The sequence below is a fragment of the Pholcus phalangioides genome, unplaced genomic scaffold, assembly GCF_987345545.1.
Source record: "Pholcus phalangioides strain wild (caught in Gottingen) unplaced genomic scaffold, Ppha-v1.0 ptg000008l_1, whole genome shotgun sequence".
Taxonomy (NCBI): Eukaryota; Metazoa; Arthropoda; class Arachnida; order Araneae; family Pholcidae; genus Pholcus; species Pholcus phalangioides.
In genome coordinates, this window is record NW_028301601.1 from 12,813,183 (window position 1) to 12,828,433 (window position 15,251).

The 15,251-nt window shown below is 48.2% G+C and overlaps 12 non-coding genes across 12 annotated transcripts; all 12 read left to right on the forward strand.

The window, feature by feature from the left end:
- The first annotated feature begins 446 nt into the window (after positions 1-446).
- On the forward strand, positions 447-652 carry LOC149083796 (small nucleolar RNA U3). Its single transcript, XR_016193104.1, has one exon. It is a non-coding gene; the product is annotated as a small nucleolar RNA U3 (small nucleolar RNA).
- A 1,085-nt stretch (positions 653-1,737) lies between these two features.
- LOC149083797 (small nucleolar RNA U3) lies at positions 1,738-1,943 on the forward strand. Its single transcript, XR_016193105.1, has one exon. It is a non-coding gene; the product is annotated as a small nucleolar RNA U3 (small nucleolar RNA).
- A 760-nt stretch (positions 1,944-2,703) lies between these two features.
- Positions 2,704-2,909, forward strand: LOC149083798 (small nucleolar RNA U3). The gene has a single exon (XR_016193067.1). It is a non-coding gene; the product is annotated as a small nucleolar RNA U3 (small nucleolar RNA).
- Positions 2,910-3,669: 760 nt separating this feature from the next.
- On the forward strand, positions 3,670-3,875 carry LOC149083799 (small nucleolar RNA U3). The gene has a single exon (XR_016193068.1). It is a non-coding gene; the product is annotated as a small nucleolar RNA U3 (small nucleolar RNA).
- Positions 3,876-5,285: 1,410 nt separating this feature from the next.
- Positions 5,286-5,491, forward strand: LOC149083800 (small nucleolar RNA U3). The gene has a single exon (XR_016193094.1). It is a non-coding gene; the product is annotated as a small nucleolar RNA U3 (small nucleolar RNA).
- Positions 5,492-6,576: 1,085 nt separating this feature from the next.
- On the forward strand, positions 6,577-6,782 carry LOC149083801 (small nucleolar RNA U3). Its single transcript, XR_016193082.1, has one exon. It is a non-coding gene; the product is annotated as a small nucleolar RNA U3 (small nucleolar RNA).
- A 760-nt stretch (positions 6,783-7,542) lies between these two features.
- Positions 7,543-7,748, forward strand: LOC149083802 (small nucleolar RNA U3). The gene has a single exon (XR_016193070.1). It is a non-coding gene; the product is annotated as a small nucleolar RNA U3 (small nucleolar RNA).
- Positions 7,749-9,158: 1,410 nt separating this feature from the next.
- LOC149083803 (small nucleolar RNA U3) lies at positions 9,159-9,364 on the forward strand. Its single transcript, XR_016193095.1, has one exon. It is a non-coding gene; the product is annotated as a small nucleolar RNA U3 (small nucleolar RNA).
- A 1,085-nt stretch (positions 9,365-10,449) lies between these two features.
- On the forward strand, positions 10,450-10,655 carry LOC149083804 (small nucleolar RNA U3). Its single transcript, XR_016193083.1, has one exon. It is a non-coding gene; the product is annotated as a small nucleolar RNA U3 (small nucleolar RNA).
- Positions 10,656-11,740: 1,085 nt separating this feature from the next.
- On the forward strand, positions 11,741-11,946 carry LOC149083805 (small nucleolar RNA U3). The gene has a single exon (XR_016193106.1). It is a non-coding gene; the product is annotated as a small nucleolar RNA U3 (small nucleolar RNA).
- A 1,410-nt stretch (positions 11,947-13,356) lies between these two features.
- LOC149083806 (small nucleolar RNA U3) lies at positions 13,357-13,562 on the forward strand. Its single transcript, XR_016193124.1, has one exon. It is a non-coding gene; the product is annotated as a small nucleolar RNA U3 (small nucleolar RNA).
- Positions 13,563-14,978: 1,416 nt separating this feature from the next.
- Positions 14,979-15,184, forward strand: LOC149083807 (small nucleolar RNA U3). The gene has a single exon (XR_016193110.1). It is a non-coding gene; the product is annotated as a small nucleolar RNA U3 (small nucleolar RNA).
- The last annotated feature ends 67 nt before the right edge of the window (positions 15,185-15,251 follow it).

The following is a 15,251-nucleotide window of genomic DNA, read 5'->3' on the forward strand; positions in this document are numbered from 1 at the left end:
TGACGGAGTGTCTGAGGCTTTTTCGCTCCTTCCGAAAATCGTGTAGGGTGGTGGAAAGCACTAGAGGGATACCAGTCCGGTGATACGGGCCCCTTCCAAAGAGATTCGGTGGTACCCTCGAACGGGCTTAGATGTGAAGCGTTTTATTATTTCAGTGTGGGGTCACTTGGCAGATTTTAGTTAATGGGTGTTTCCTGCTTGCATCGAATGCTCGCCTACACGTCGACCGGTCTAAACAGGGCTTCTGTGTTGAGCGGGCAAGGGCCTTCTTGTCCCGATCAACGAACCGTTTGGATTCGCGAGTCAAGAATCATCCCGGTGATCTTGACGGAGTGTCTGAGGCTTTTTCTGTCCCAAAAATCGTGTAGCGTGGTGGAAAGCTCGAAACGGATACCATTCCAATGATTCAGGCCTCTTCCGAAGAGGTTCGTTTGTATATTCGTATAAATATCATATTTCATGGGATTATAACTGTGTTATGATTTCTGAGTTCGTGTCTTACGGATTCTCTTATCTCAAACCACGATGATGACGTGAGACTTTGCCTCATGAGTGTCAAGCCGTCAGGTAGACTGTCACGGGTCTGCGGTCATTTACGATCGCTCCTGACATCCCAAAGGTGTAGTACGGGCGATAACTTATTCTGAGTGGTTTTCCCCCATTAGGTTTCTGGGCTTGTCAAATCTTAGAAATGCTCTTGTATCTATGTCTTATATGCGGTGGACTACGTCTGGCAGTAAAGTAAAGTAACGGTATGCTCGTACGAGTTTATATATAAAGCATTTAAACATTTTCCTCTGGGTCCACTTCAAAAACATTAGTTAATGGGTGTTTCATGCTGGCATCGAATGCTCGCCTACACGTCGACCGGTCTAAACAGGGCTTCTGTGTTCAGCGGGCAAGGGCCTTCTTGTCCCGATCGACGAACCGTTTGGATTCGCGAGTCAAGAATCATCCCGGTGTTCTTGACGGAGTGTCTGAGGCTTTTTCGCTCCTTCCGAAAATCGAGTAGGGTGGTGGAAAGCACTAGAGGGATACCAGTCCGGTGATACGGACCCCTTCCAAAGAGGTTCGGTGGTACCCTCGAACGGGCTTAGATCTGAAGCGTTTTATTTTTTCAGTGTGGGGTCACTTGACAGAGTTTAGTTAATGGGATTTTCATGCTTGCATCGAATGCTCGCCTACACGTCGACCGGTCTAAACAGGGCTTCTGTGTTGAGCGGGCAAGGGCCTTCCTGTCCCGATCGACGAACCGTTTGGATTCGCGAGTCAAGAATCATCCCGGTGTTCTTGACGGAGTGTCTGAGGCTTTTTCGCTCCTTCCGAAAATCGTGTAGGGTGGTGGAAAGCACTAGAGGGATACCAGTCCGGTGATACCGGCCCCTTCCAAAGAGATTCGGTGGTACCCTCGAACGGGCTTAGATGTGAAGCGTTTTATTATTTCAGTGTGGGGTCACTTGGCAGATTTTAGTTAATGGGTGTTTCCTGCTTGCATCGAATGCTCGCCTACACGTCGACCGGTCTAAACAGGGCTTCTGTGTTGAGCGGGCAAGGGCCTTCTTGTCCCGATCAACGAACCGTTTGGATTCGCGAGTCAAGAATCATCCCGGTGATCTTGACGGAGTGTCTGAGGCTTTTTCTGTCCCAAAAATCGTGTAGCGTGGTGGAAAGCTCGAAACGGATACCATTCCAATGATTCGGGCCCCTTCCGAAGAGGTTCGTTTGTATATTCGTATAAATATCATATTTCATGGGATTATAACTGTGTTATGATTTCTGAGTTCGTGTCTTACGGATTCTCTTATCTCAAACCACGATGATGACGTGAGACTTTGCCTCATGAGTGTCAAGCCGTCAGGTAGACTGTCACGGGTCTGCGGTCATTTACGATCGCTCCTGACATCCCAAAGGTGTAGTACGGGCGATAACTTATTCTGAGTGGTTTTCCCCCATTAGGTTTCTGGGCTTGTCAAATCTTAGAAATGCTCTTGTATCTATGTCTTATATGCGGTGGACTACGTCTGGCAGTAAAGTAAGGTAACCGTATGCTCGTACGAGTTTATATATAAAGCATTTAAACATTTTCCTCTGGGTCCACTTCAAAAACATTAGTTAATGGGTGTTTCATGCTGGCATCGAATGCTCGCCTACACGTCGACCGGTCTAAACAGGGCTTCTGTGTTCAGCGGGCAAGGGCCTTCTTGTCCCGATCGACGAACCGTTTGGATTCGCGAGTCAAGAATCATCCCGGTGTTCATGACGGAAAGTCTGAGGCTTTTTCACTCCTTCCGAAAATCGTGTAGGGTGGTCGAAAGCACTAGAGGGATACCAGTCCGGTGATACGGGCCCCTTTCAAAGAGGTTCGGTGGTACCCTCGAACGGGCTTAGATGTGAAGCGTTTTATTATTTCAGTGTGGGGTCACTTGGCAGATTTTAGTTAATGGGTGTTTCCTGCTTGCATCGAATGCTCGCCTACACGTCGACCGGTCTAAACAGGGCTTCTGTGTTGAGCGGGCAAGGGCCTTCTCTTCCCGATCGACGAACCGTTTGGATTCGCGAGTCAAGAATCATCCCGGTGAAATTGACGGCGTGTCTGAGGCTTTTTCTGTCCCAAAAATCGTGTAGCGTGGTGGAAAGCTCGAAACGGATACCATTCCAATGATTCGGGCCCCTTCCGAAGAGGTTCGTTTGTATATTCGTATAAATATCATATTTCATGGGATTATAACTGTGTTATGATTTCTGAGTTCGTGTCTTACGGATTCTCTTATCTCAAACCACGATGATGACGTGAGACTTTGCCTCATGAGTGTCAAGCCGTCAGGTAGACTGTCACGGGTCTGCTGTCATTTACGATCGCTCTTGACATCCCAAAGGTGTAGTACGGGCGATAACTTATTCTGAGTGGTTCTCCCCCATTAGGTTTCTGGGCTTGTCAAATCTTAGAAATGCTCTTGTATCTATGACTTATATGCGGTGGACTACGTCTGGCAGTAAAGTAAAGTAACGGTATGCTCGTACGAGTTTATATATAAAGCATTTAAACATTTTCCTCTGGGTTCACTTCAAAAACATTAGTTAATGGGTGTTTCATGCTGGCATCGAATGCTCGCCTACACGTCGACCGGTCCAAACAGGACATCTGTGTTGAGCGGGCAATGGCCCTCTTGTCCCGATCGACGAACCGTTTGGATTCGCGAGTCAAGAATCTTCCCGGTGTTCATGACGGAAAGTCTGAGGCTTTTTCACTCCTTCCGAAAATCGTGTAGGGTGGTCGAAAGCACTAGAGGGATACCAGTCCGGTGATACGGGCCCCTTTCAAAGAGGTTCGGTGGTACCCTCGAACGGGCTTAGATGTGAAGCGTTTTATTATTTCAGTGTGGTGTCACTTGACAGAGTTTAGTTAATGGGATTTTCATGCTTGCATCGAATGCTCGCCTACCCGTCGACCGGTCTAAACAGGGCTTCTGTGTTGAGCGGGCAAGGGCCTTCTTGTCCCGATCGACGAACCGTTTGGATTCGCGAGTCAAGAATCATCCCGGTGAAATTGACGGCGTGTCTGAGGCTTTTTCTGTCCCAAAAATCGTGTAGCGTGGTGGAAAGCTCGAAACGGATACCATTCCAATGATTCGGGCCCCTTCCGAAGAGGTTCGTTTGTATATTCGTATAAATATCATATTTCATGGGATTATAACTGTGTTATGATTTCTGAGTTCGTGTCTTACGGATTCTCTTATCTCAAACCACGATGATGACGTGAGACTTTGCCTCATGAGTGTCAAGCCGTCAGGTAGACTGTCACGGGTCTGCTGTCATTTACGATCGCTCTTGACATCCCAAAGGTGTAGTACGGGCGATAACTTATTCTGAGTGGTTCTCCCCCATTAGGTTTCTGGGCTTGTCAAATCTTAGAAATGCTCTTGTATCTATGTCTTATATGCGGTGGACTACGTCTGGCAGTAAAGTAAGGTAACCGTATGCTCGTACGAGTTTATATATAAAGCATTTAAACATTTTCCTCTGGGTCCACTTCAAAAACATTAGTTAATGGGTGTTTCATGCTGGCATCGAATGCTCGCCTACACGTCGACCGGTCTAAACAGGGCTTCTGTGTTCAGCGGGCAAGGGCCTTCTTGTCCCGATCGACGAACCGTTTGGATTCGCGAGTCAAGAATCATCCCGGTGTTCTTGACGGAGTGTCTGAGGCTTTTTCGCTCCTTCCGAAAATCGTGTAGGGTGGTGGAAAGCACTAGAGGGATACCAGTCCGGTGATACGGACCCCTTCCAAAGAGGTTCGGTGGTACCCTCGAACGGGCTTAGATCTGAAGCGTTTTATTTTTTCAGTGTGGGGTCACTTGACAGAGTTTAGTTAATGGGATTTTCATGCTTGCATCGAATGCTCGCCTACACTTCGACCGGTCTAAACAGGGCTTCTGTGTTGAGCGGGCAAGGGCCTTCTTGTCCCGATCGACGAACCGTTTGGATTCGCGAGTCAAGAATCATCCCGGTGTTCATGACGGAGTGTCTCAGGCTTTTTCACTCCTTCCGAAAATCGTGTAGGGTGGTCGAAAGCACTAGAGGGATACCAGTCCGGTGATACGGGCCCCTTTCAAAGAGGTTCGGTGGTACCCTCGAACGGGCTTAGATGTGAAGCGTTTTATTATTTCAGTGTGGGGTCACTTGACAGAGTTTAGTTAATGGGATTTTCATGCTTGCATCGAATGCTCGCCTACACGTCGACCGGTCTAAAGAGGGCTTCTGTGTTGAGCGGGCAAGGGCCTTCCTGTCCCGATCGACGAACCGTTTGGATTCGCGAGTCAAGAATCATCCCGGTGTTCATGACGGAAAGTCTGAGGCTTTTTCACTCCTTCCGAAAATCGTGTAGGGTGGTCGAAAGCACTAGAGGGATACCAGTCCGGTGATACGGGCCCCTTTCAAAGAGGTTCGGTGGTACCCTCGAACGGGCTTAGATGTGAAGCGTTTTATGATTTCAGTGTGGTGTCACTTGACAGAGTTTAGTTAATGGGATTTTCATGCTTGCATCGAATGCTCGCCTACACGTCGACCGGTCTAAACAGGGCTTCTGTGTTGAGCGGGCAAGGGCCTTCTTGTCCCGATCGACGAACCGTTTGGATTCGCGAGTCAAGAATCATCCCGGTGAAATTGACGGCGTGTCTGAGGCTTTTTCTGTCCCAAAAATCGTGTAGCGTGGTGGAAAGCTCGAAACGGATACCATTCCAATGATTCGGGCCCCTTCCGAAGAGGTGTGTTTGTATATTCGTATAAATATCATATTTCATGGGATTATAACTGTGTTATGATTTCTGAGTTCGTGTCTTACGGATTCTCTTATCTCAAACCACGATGATGACGTGAGACTTTGCCTCATGAGTGTCAAGCCGTCAGGTACACTGTCACGGGTCTGCTGTCATTTACGATCGCTCTTGACATCCCAAAGGTGTAGTACGGGCGATAACTTATTCTGAGTGGTTCTCCCCCATTAGGTTTCTGGGCTTGTCAAATCTTAGAAATGCTCTTGTATCTATGTCTTATATGCGGTGGACTACGTCTGGCAGTAAAGTAAAGTAACGGTATGCTCGTACGAGTTTATATATAAAGCATTTAAACATTTTCCTCTGGGTTCACTTCAAAAACATTAGTTAATGGGTGTTTCATGCTGGCATCGAATGCTCGCCTACACGTCGACCGGTCCAAACAGGACTTCTGTGTTGAGCGGGCAATGGCCCTCTTGTCCCGATCGACGAACCGTTTGGATTCGCGAGTCAAGAATCATTCCGGTGCTCTTGACGGAGTGTCTGAGGGTTTTTCGCTCCTTCCGAAAATCATGTAGGGTGGTGGAAAGCACTACAGGGATACCATTCCGGTGATACCGGCCCTTTCCAAAGAGGTTCGGTGGTACCCTCGAACGGGCTTAGATGTGAAGCGTTTTATTATTTCAGTGTGGGGTCACTTGACAGAGTTTAGTTAATGGGATTTTCATGCTTGCATCGAATGCTCGCCTACACGTCGACCGGTCTAAACAGGGCTTCTGTGTTGAGCGGGCAAGGGCCTTCCTGTGCCGATCGACGAACCGTTTGGATTCGCGAGTCAAGAATCATCCCGGTGTTCTTGACGGAGTGTCTGAGGCTTTTTCGCTCCTTCCGAAAATCGTGTAGGGTGGTGGAAAGCACTAGAGGGATACCAGTCCGGTGATACGGGCCCCTTCCAAAGAGATTCGGTGGTACCCTCGAACGGGCTTAGATGTGAAGCGTTTTATTATTTCAGTGTGGGGTCACTTGGCAGATTTTAGTTAATGGGTGTTTCCTGCTTGCATCGAATGCTCGCCTACACGTCGACCGGTCTAAACAGGGCTTCTGTGTTGAGCGGGCAAGGGCCTTCTTGTCCCGATCAACGAACCGTTTGGATTCGCGAGTCAAGAATCATCCCGGTGATCTTGACGGAGTGTCTGAGGCTTTTTCTGTCCCAAAAATCGTGTAGCGTGGTGGAAAGCTCGAAACGGATACCATTCCAATGATTCGGGCCTCTTCCGAAGAGGTTCGTTTGTATATTCGTATAAATATCATATTTCATGGGATTATAACTGTGTTATGATTTCTGAGTTCGTGTCTTACTGATTCTCTTATCTCAAACCACGATGATGACGTGAGACTTTGCCTCATGAGTGTCAAGCCGTCAGGTAGACTGTCACGGGTCTGCGGTCATTTACGATCGCTCCTGACATCCCAAAGATGTAGTACGGGCGATAACTTATTCTGAGTGGTTTTCCCCCATTAGGTTTCTGGGCTTGTCAAATCTTAGAAATGCTCTTGTATCTATGTCTTATATGCGGTGGACTACGTCTGGCAGTAAAGTAAAGTAACGGTATGCTCGTACGAGTTTATATATAAAGCATTTAAACATTTTCCTCTGGGTTCACTTCAAAAACATTAGTTAATGGGTGTTTCATGCTGGCATCGAATGCTCGCCTACACGTCGACCGGTCCAAACAGGACATCTGTGTTGAGCGGGCAATGGCCCTCTTGTCCCGATCGACGAACCGTTTGGATTCGCGAGTCAAGAATCTTCCCGGTGTTCATGACGGAAAGTCTGAGGCTTTTTCACTCCTTCCGAAAATCGTGTAGGGTGGTCGAAAGCACTAGAGGGATACCAGTCCGGTGATACGGGCCCCTTTCAAAGAGGTTCGGTGGTACCCTCGAACGGGCTTAGATGTGAAGCGTTTTATTATTTCAGTGTGGTGTCACTTGACAGAGTTTAGTTAATGGGATTTTCATGCTTGCATCGAATGCTCGCCTACCCGTCGACCGGTCTAAACAGGGCTTCTGTGTTGAGCGGGCAAGGGCCTTCTTGTCCCGATCGACGAACCGTTTGGATTCGCGAGTCAAGAATCATCCCGGTGAAATTGACGGCGTGTCTGAGGCTTTTTCTGTCCCAAAAATCGTGTAGCGTGGTGGAAAGCTCGAAACGGATACCATTCCAATGATTCGGGCCCCTTCCGAAGAGGTTCGTTTGTATATTCGTATAAATATCATATTTCATGGGATTATAACTGTGTTATGATTTCTGAGTTCGTGTCTTACGGATTCTCTTATCTCAAACCACGATGATGACGTGAGACTTTGCCTCATGAGTGTCAAGCCGTCAGGTAGACTGTCACGGGTCTGCTGTCATTTACGATCGCTCTTGACATCCCAAAGGTGTAGTACGGGCGATAACTTATTCTGAGTGGTTCTCCCCCATTAGGTTTCTGGGCTTGTCAAATCTTAGAAATGCTCTTGTATCTATGTCTTATATGCGGTGGACTACGTCTGGCAGTAAAGTAAGGTAACCGTATGCTCGTACGAGTTTATATATAAAGCATTTAAACATTTTCCTCTGGGTCCACTTCAAAAACATTAGTTAATGGGTGTTTCATGCTGGCATCGAATGCTCGCCTACACGTCGACCGGTCTAAACAGGGCTTCTGTGTTCAGCGGGCAAGGGCCTTCTTGTCCCGATCGACGAACCGTTTGGATTCGCGAGTCAAGAATCATCCCGGTGTTCTTGACGGAGTGTCTGAGGCTTTTTCGCTCCTTCCGAAAATCGTGTAGGGTGGTGGAAAGCACTAGAGGGATACCAGTCCGGTGATACGGACCCCTTCCAAAGAGGTTCGGTGGTACCCTCGAACGGGCTTAGATCTGAAGCGTTTTATTTTTTCAGTGTGGGGTCACTTGACAGAGTTTAGTTAATGGGATTTTCATGCTTGCATCGAATGCTCGCCTACACTTCGACCGGTCTAAACAGGGCTTCTGTGTTGAGCGGGCAAGGGCCTTCTTGTCCCGATCGACGAACCGTTTGGATTCGCGAGTCAAGAATCATCCCGGTGTTCATGACGGAGTGTCTCAGGCTTTTTCACTCCTTCCGAAAATCGTGTAGGGTGGTCGAAAGCACTAGAGGGATACCAGTCCGGTGATACGGGCCCCTTTCAAAGAGGTTCGGTGGTACCCTCGAACGGGCTTAGATGTGAAGCGTTTTATTATTTCAGTGTGGGGTCACTTGACAGAGTTTAGTTAATGGGATTTTCATGCTTGCATCGAATGCTCGCCTACACGTCGACCGGTCTAAAGAGGGCTTCTGTGTTGAGCGGGCAAGGGCCTTCCTGTCCCGATCGACGAACCGTTTGGATTCGCGAGTCAAGAATCATCCCGGTGTTCATGACGGAAAGTCTGAGGCTTTTTCACTCCTTCCGAAAATCGTGTAGGGTGGTCGAAAGCACTAGAGGGATACCAGTCCGGTGATACGGGCCCCTTTCAAAGAGGTTCGGTGGTACCCTCGAACGGGCTTAGATGTGAAGCGTTTTATGTTTTCAGTGTGGTGTCACTTGACAGAGTTTAGTTAATGGGATTTTCATGCTTGCATCGAATGCTCGCCTACACGTCGACCGGTCTAAACAGGGCTTCTGTGTTGAGCGGGCAAGGGCCTTCTTGTCCCGATCGACGAACCGTTTGGATTCGCGAGTCAAGAATCATCCCGGTGAAATTGACGGCGTGTCTGAGGCTTTTTCTGTCCCAAAAATCGTGTAGCGTGGTGGAAAGCTCGAAACGGATACCATTCCAATGATTCGGGCCCCTTCCGAAGAGGTGTGTTTGTATATTCGTATAAATATCATATTTCATGGGATTATAACTGTGTTATGATTTCTGAGTTCGTGTCTTACGGATTCTCTTATCTCAAACCACGATGATGACGTGAGACTTTGCCTCATGAGTGTCAAGCCGTCAGGTACACTGTCACGGGTCTGCTGTCATTTACGATCGCTCTTGACATCCCAAAGGTGTAGTACGGGCGATAACTTATTCTGAGTGGTTCTCCCCCATTAGGTTTCTGGGCTTGTCAAATCTTAGAAATGCTCTTGTATCTATGTCTTATATGCGGTGGACTACGTCTGGCAGTAAAGTAAAGTAACGGTATGCTCGTACGAGTTTATATATAAAGCATTTAAACATTTTCCTCTGGGTTCACTTCAAAAACATTAGTTAATGGGTGTTTCATGCTGGCATCGAATGCTCGCCTACACGTCGACCGGTCCAAACAGGACTTCTGTGTTGAGCGGGCAATGGCCCTCTTGTCCCGATCGACGAACCGTTTGGATTCGCGAGTCAAGAATCATTCCGGTGCTCTTGACGGAGTGTCTGAGGGTTTTTCGCTCCTTCCGAAAATCATGTAGGGTGGTGGAAAGCACTACAGGGATACCATTCCGGTGATACCGGCCCTTTCCAAAGAGGTTCGGTGGTACCCTCGAACGGGCTTAGATGTGAAGCGTTTTATTATTTCAGTGTGGGGTCACTTGACAGAGTTTAGTTAATGGGATTTTCATGCTTGCATCGAATGCTCGCCTACACGTCGACCGGTCTAAACAGGGCTTCTGTGTTGAGCGGGCAAGGGCCTTCCTGTGCCGATCGACGAACCGTTTGGATTCGCGAGTCAAGAATCATCCCGGTGTTCTTGACGGAGTGTCTGAGGCTTTTTCGCTCCTTCCGAAAATCGTGTAGGGTGGTGGAAAGCACTAGAGGGATACCAGTCCGGTGATACGGGCCCCTTCCAAAGAGATTCGGTGGTACCCTCGAACGGGCTTAGATGTGAAGCGTTTTATTATTTCAGTGTGGGGTCACTTGGCAGATTTTAGTTAATGGGTGTTTCCTGCTTGCATCGAATGCTCGCCTACACGTCGACCGGTCTAAACAGGGCTTCTGTGTTGAGCGGGCAAGGGCCTTCTTGTCCCGATCAACGAACCGTTTGGATTCGCGAGTCAAGAATCATCCCGGTGATCTTGACGGAGTGTCTGAGGCTTTTTCTGTCCCAAAAATCGTGTAGCGTGGTGGAAAGCTCGAAACGGATACCATTCCAATGATTCGGGCCTCTTCCGAAGAGGTTCGTTTGTATATTCGTATAAATATCATATTTCATGGGATTATAACTGTGTTATGATTTCTGAGTTCGTGTCTTACTGATTCTCTTATCTCAAACCACGATGATGACGTGAGACTTTGCCTCATGAGTGTCAAGCCGTCAGGTAGACTGTCACGGGTCTGCGGTCATTTACGATCGCTCCTGACATCCCAAAGATGTAGTACGGGCGATAACTTATTCTGAGTGGTTTTCCCCCATTAGGTTTCTGGGCTTGTCAAATCTTAGAAATGCTCTTGTATCTATGTCTTATATGCGGTGGACTACGTCTGGCAGTAAAGTAAGGTAACCGTATGCTCGTACGAGTTTATATATAAAGCATTTAAACATTTTCCTCTGGGTCCACTTCAAAAACATTAGTTAATGGGTGTTTCATGCTGGCATCGAATGCTCGCCTACACGTCGACCGGTCTAAACAGGGCTTCTGTGTTCAGCGGGCAAGGGCCTTCTTGTCCCGATCGACGAACCGTTTGGATTCGCGAGTCAAGAATCATCCCGGTGTTCTTGACGGAGTGTCTGAGGCTTTTTCGCTCCTTCCGAAAATCGAGTAGGGTGGTGGAAAGCACTAGAGGGATACCAGTCCGGTGATACGGACCCCTTCCAAAGAGGTTCGGTGGTACCCTCGAACGGGCTTAGATCTGAAGCGTTTTATTTTTTCAGTGTGGGGTCACTTGACAGAGTTTAGTTAATGGGATTTTCATGCTTGCATCGAATGCTCGCCTACACGTCGACCGGTCTAAACAGGGCTTCTGTGTTGAGCGGGCAAGGGCCTTCCTGTCCCGATCGACGAACCGTTTGGATTCGCGAGTCAAGAATCATCCCGGTGTTCTTGACGGAGTGTCTGAGGCTTTTTCGCTCCTTCCGAAAATCGTGTAGGGTGGTGGAAAGCACTAGAGGGATACCAGTCCGGTGATACCGGCCCCTTCCAAAGAGATTCGGTGGTACCCTCGAACGGGCTTAGATGTGAAGCGTTTTATTATTTCAGTGTGGGGTCACTTGGCAGATTTTAGTTAATGGGTGTTTCCTGCTTGCATCGAATGCTCGCCTACACGTCGACCGGTCTAAACAGGGCTTCTGTGTTGAGCGGGCAAGGGCCTTCTTGTCCCGATCAACGAACCGTTTGGATTCGCGAGTCAAGAATCATCCCGGTGATCTTGACGGAGTGTCTGAGGCTTTTTCTGTCCCAAAAATCGTGTAGCGTGGTGGAAAGCTCGAAACGGATACCATTCCAATGATTCGGGCCCCTTCCGAAGAGGTTCGTTTGTATATTCGTATAAATATCATATTTCATGGGATTATAACTGTGTTATGATTTCTGAGTTCGTGTCTTACGGATTCTCTTATCTCAAACCACGATGATGACGTGAGACTTTGCCTCATGAGTGTCAAGCCGTCAGGTAGACTGTCACGGGTCTGCGGTCATTTACGATCGCTCCTGACATCCCAAAGGTGTAGTACGGGCGATAACTTATTCTGAGTGGTTTTCCCCCATTAGGTTTCTGGGCTTGTCAAATCTTAGAAATGCTCTTGTATCTATGTCTTATATGCGGTGGACTACGTCTGGCAGTAAAGTAAGGTAACCGTATGCTCGTACGAGTTTATATATAAAGCATTTAAACATTTTCCTCTGGGTCCACTTCAAAAACATTAGTTAATGGGTGTTTCATGCTGGCATCGAATGCTCGCCTACACGTCGACCGGTCTAAACAGGGCTTCTGTGTTCAGCGGGCAAGGGCCTTCTTGTCCCGATCGACGAACCGTTTGGATTCGCGAGTCAAGAATCATCCCGGTGTTCTTGACGGAGTGTCTGAGGCTTTTTCGCTCCTTCCGAAAATCGAGTAGGGTGGTGGAAAGCACTAGAGGGATACCAGTCCGGTGATACGGACCCCTTCCAAAGAGGTTCGGTGGTACCCTCGAACGGGCTTAGATCTGAAGCGTTTTATTTTTTCAGTGTGGGGTCACTTGACAGAGTTTAGTTAATGGGATTTTCATGCTTGCATCGAATGCTCGCCTACACTTCGACCGGTCTAAACAGGGCTTCTGTGTTGAGCGGGCAAGGGCCTTCTTGTCCCGATCGACGAACCGTTTGGATTCGCGAGTCAAGAATCATCCCGGTGTTCATGACGGAGTGTCTGATGCTTTTTCACTCCTTCCGAAAATCGTGTAGGGTGGTCGAAAGCACTAGAGGGATACCAGTCCGGTGATACGGGCCCCTTTCAAAGAGGTTCGGTGGTACCCTCGAACGGGCTTAGATGTGAAGCGTTTTATTATTTCAGTGTGGGGTCACTTGACAGAGTTTAGTTAATGGGATTTTCATGCTTGCATCGAATGCTCGCCTACACGTCGACCGGTCTAAACAGGGCTTCTGTGTTGAGCGGGCAAGGGCCTTCCTGTCCCGATCGACGAACCGTTTGGATTCGCGAGTCAAGAATCATCCCGGTGTTCTTGACGGGGTGTCTGAGGCTTTTTCGCTCCTTCCGAAAATCGTGTAGGGTGGTGGAAAGCACTAGAGGGATACCAGTCCGGTGATACGGGCCCCTTCCAAAGAGGTTCGGTGGTACCCTCGAACGGGCTTAGATGTGAAGCGTTTTATTATTTCAGTGTGGGGTCACTTGGCAGATTTTAGTTAATGGGTGTTTCCTGCTTGCATCGAATGCTCGCCTACACGTCGACCGGTCTAAACAGGGCTTCTGTGTTGAGCGGGCAAGGGCCTTCTTGTCCCGATCGACGAACCGTTTGGATTCGCGAGTCAAGAATCATCCCGGTGAAATTGACGGCGTGTCTGAGGCTTTTTCTGTCCCAAAAATCGTGTAGCGTGGTGGAAAGCTCGAAACGGATACCATTCCAATGATTCGGGCCCCTTCCGAAGAGGTGTGTTTGTATATTCGTATAAATATCATATTTCATGGGATTATAACTGTGTTATGATTTCTGAGTTCGTGTCTTACGGATTCTCTTATCTCAAACCACGATTATGACGTGAGACTTTGCCTCATGAGTGTCAAGCCGTCAGGTACACTGTCACGGGTCTGCTGTCATTTACGATCGCTCTTGACATCCCAAAGGTGTAGTACGGGCGATAACTTATTCTGAGTGGTTCTCCCCCATTAGGTTTCTGGGCTTGTCAAATCTTAGAAATGCTCTTGTATCTATGTCTTATATGCGGTGGACTACGTCTGGCAGTAAAGTAAAGTAACGGTATGCTCGTACGAGTTTATATATAAAGCATTTAAACATTTTCCTCTGGGTTCACTTCAAAAACATTAGTTAATGGGTGTTTCATGCTGGCATCGAATGCTCGCCTACACGTCGACCGGTCCAAACAGGACTTCTGTGTTGAGCGGGCAATGGCCCTCTTGTCCCGATCGACGAACCGTTTGGATTCGCGAGTCAAGAATCATTCCGGTGCTCTTGACGGAGTGTCTGAGGGTTTTTCGCTCCTTCCGAAAATCGTGTAGGGTGGTGGAAAGCACTACAGGGATACCATTCCGGTGATACCGGCCCTTTCCAAAGAGGTTCGGTGGTACCCTCGAACGGGCTTAGATGTGAAGCGTTTTATTATTTCAGTGTGGGGTCACTTGACAGAGTTTAGTTAATGGGATTTTCATGCTTGCATCGAATGCTCGCCTACACGTCGACCGGTCTAAACAGGGCTTCTGTGTTGAGCGGGCAAGGGCCTTCTTGTCCCGATCGACGAACCGTTTGGATTCGCGAGTCAAGAATCATCCCGGTGTTCATGACGGAGTGTCTGAGGCTTTTTCACTCCTTCCGAAAATCGTGTAGGGTGGTCGAAAGCACTAGAGGGATACCAGTCCGGTGATACGGGCCCCTTTCAAAGAGGTTCGGTGGTACCCTCGAACGGGCTTAGATGTGAAGCGTTTTATTATTTCAGTGTGGGGTCACTTGCAGAATTTAGTTAATGGGTGTTTCATGCTTGCATCGAATGCTCGCCTACACGTCGACCGGTCTAAAGAGGGCTTCTGTGTTGAGCGGGCAAGGGCCTTCCTGTCCCGATCGACGAACCGTTTGGATTCGCGAGTCAAGAATCATCCCGGTGTTCATGACGGAAAGTCTGAGGCTTTTTCACTCCTTCCGAAAATCGTGTAGGGTGGTCGAAAGCACTAGAGGGATACCAGTCCGGTGATACGGGCCCCTTTCAAAGAGGTTCGGTGGTACCCTCGAACGGGCTTAGATGTGAAGCGTTTTGCGTTTTATGATTTCAGTGTGGTGTCACTTGACACAGTTTAGTTAATGGGATTTTCATGCTTGCATCGAATGCTCGCCTACACGTCGACCGGTCTAAACAGGGCTTCTGTGTTGAGCGGGCAAGGGCCTTCTTGTCCCGATCGACGAACCGTTTGGATTCGCGAGTCAAGAATCATCCCGGTGAAATTGACGGCGTGTCTGAGGCTTTTTCTGTCCCAAAAATCGTGTAGCGTGGTGGAAAGCTCGAAACGGATACCATTCCAATGATTCGGGCCCCTTCCGAAGAGGTTCGTTTGTATATTCGTATAAATATCATATTTCATGGGATTATAACTGTGTTATGATTTCTGAGTTCGTGTCTTACGGATTCTCTTATCTCAAACCACGATGATGACGTGAGACTTTGCCTCATGAGTGTCAATCCGTCAGGTAGACTGTCACGGGTCTGCTGTCATTTACGATCGCTCTTGACAACCCAAAGGTGTAGTACGGGCGATAACTTATTCTGAGTGGTTCTCCCCCATTAGGTTTCTGGGCTTGTCAAATCTTAGAAATGCTCTTGTATCTATGACTTATATGCG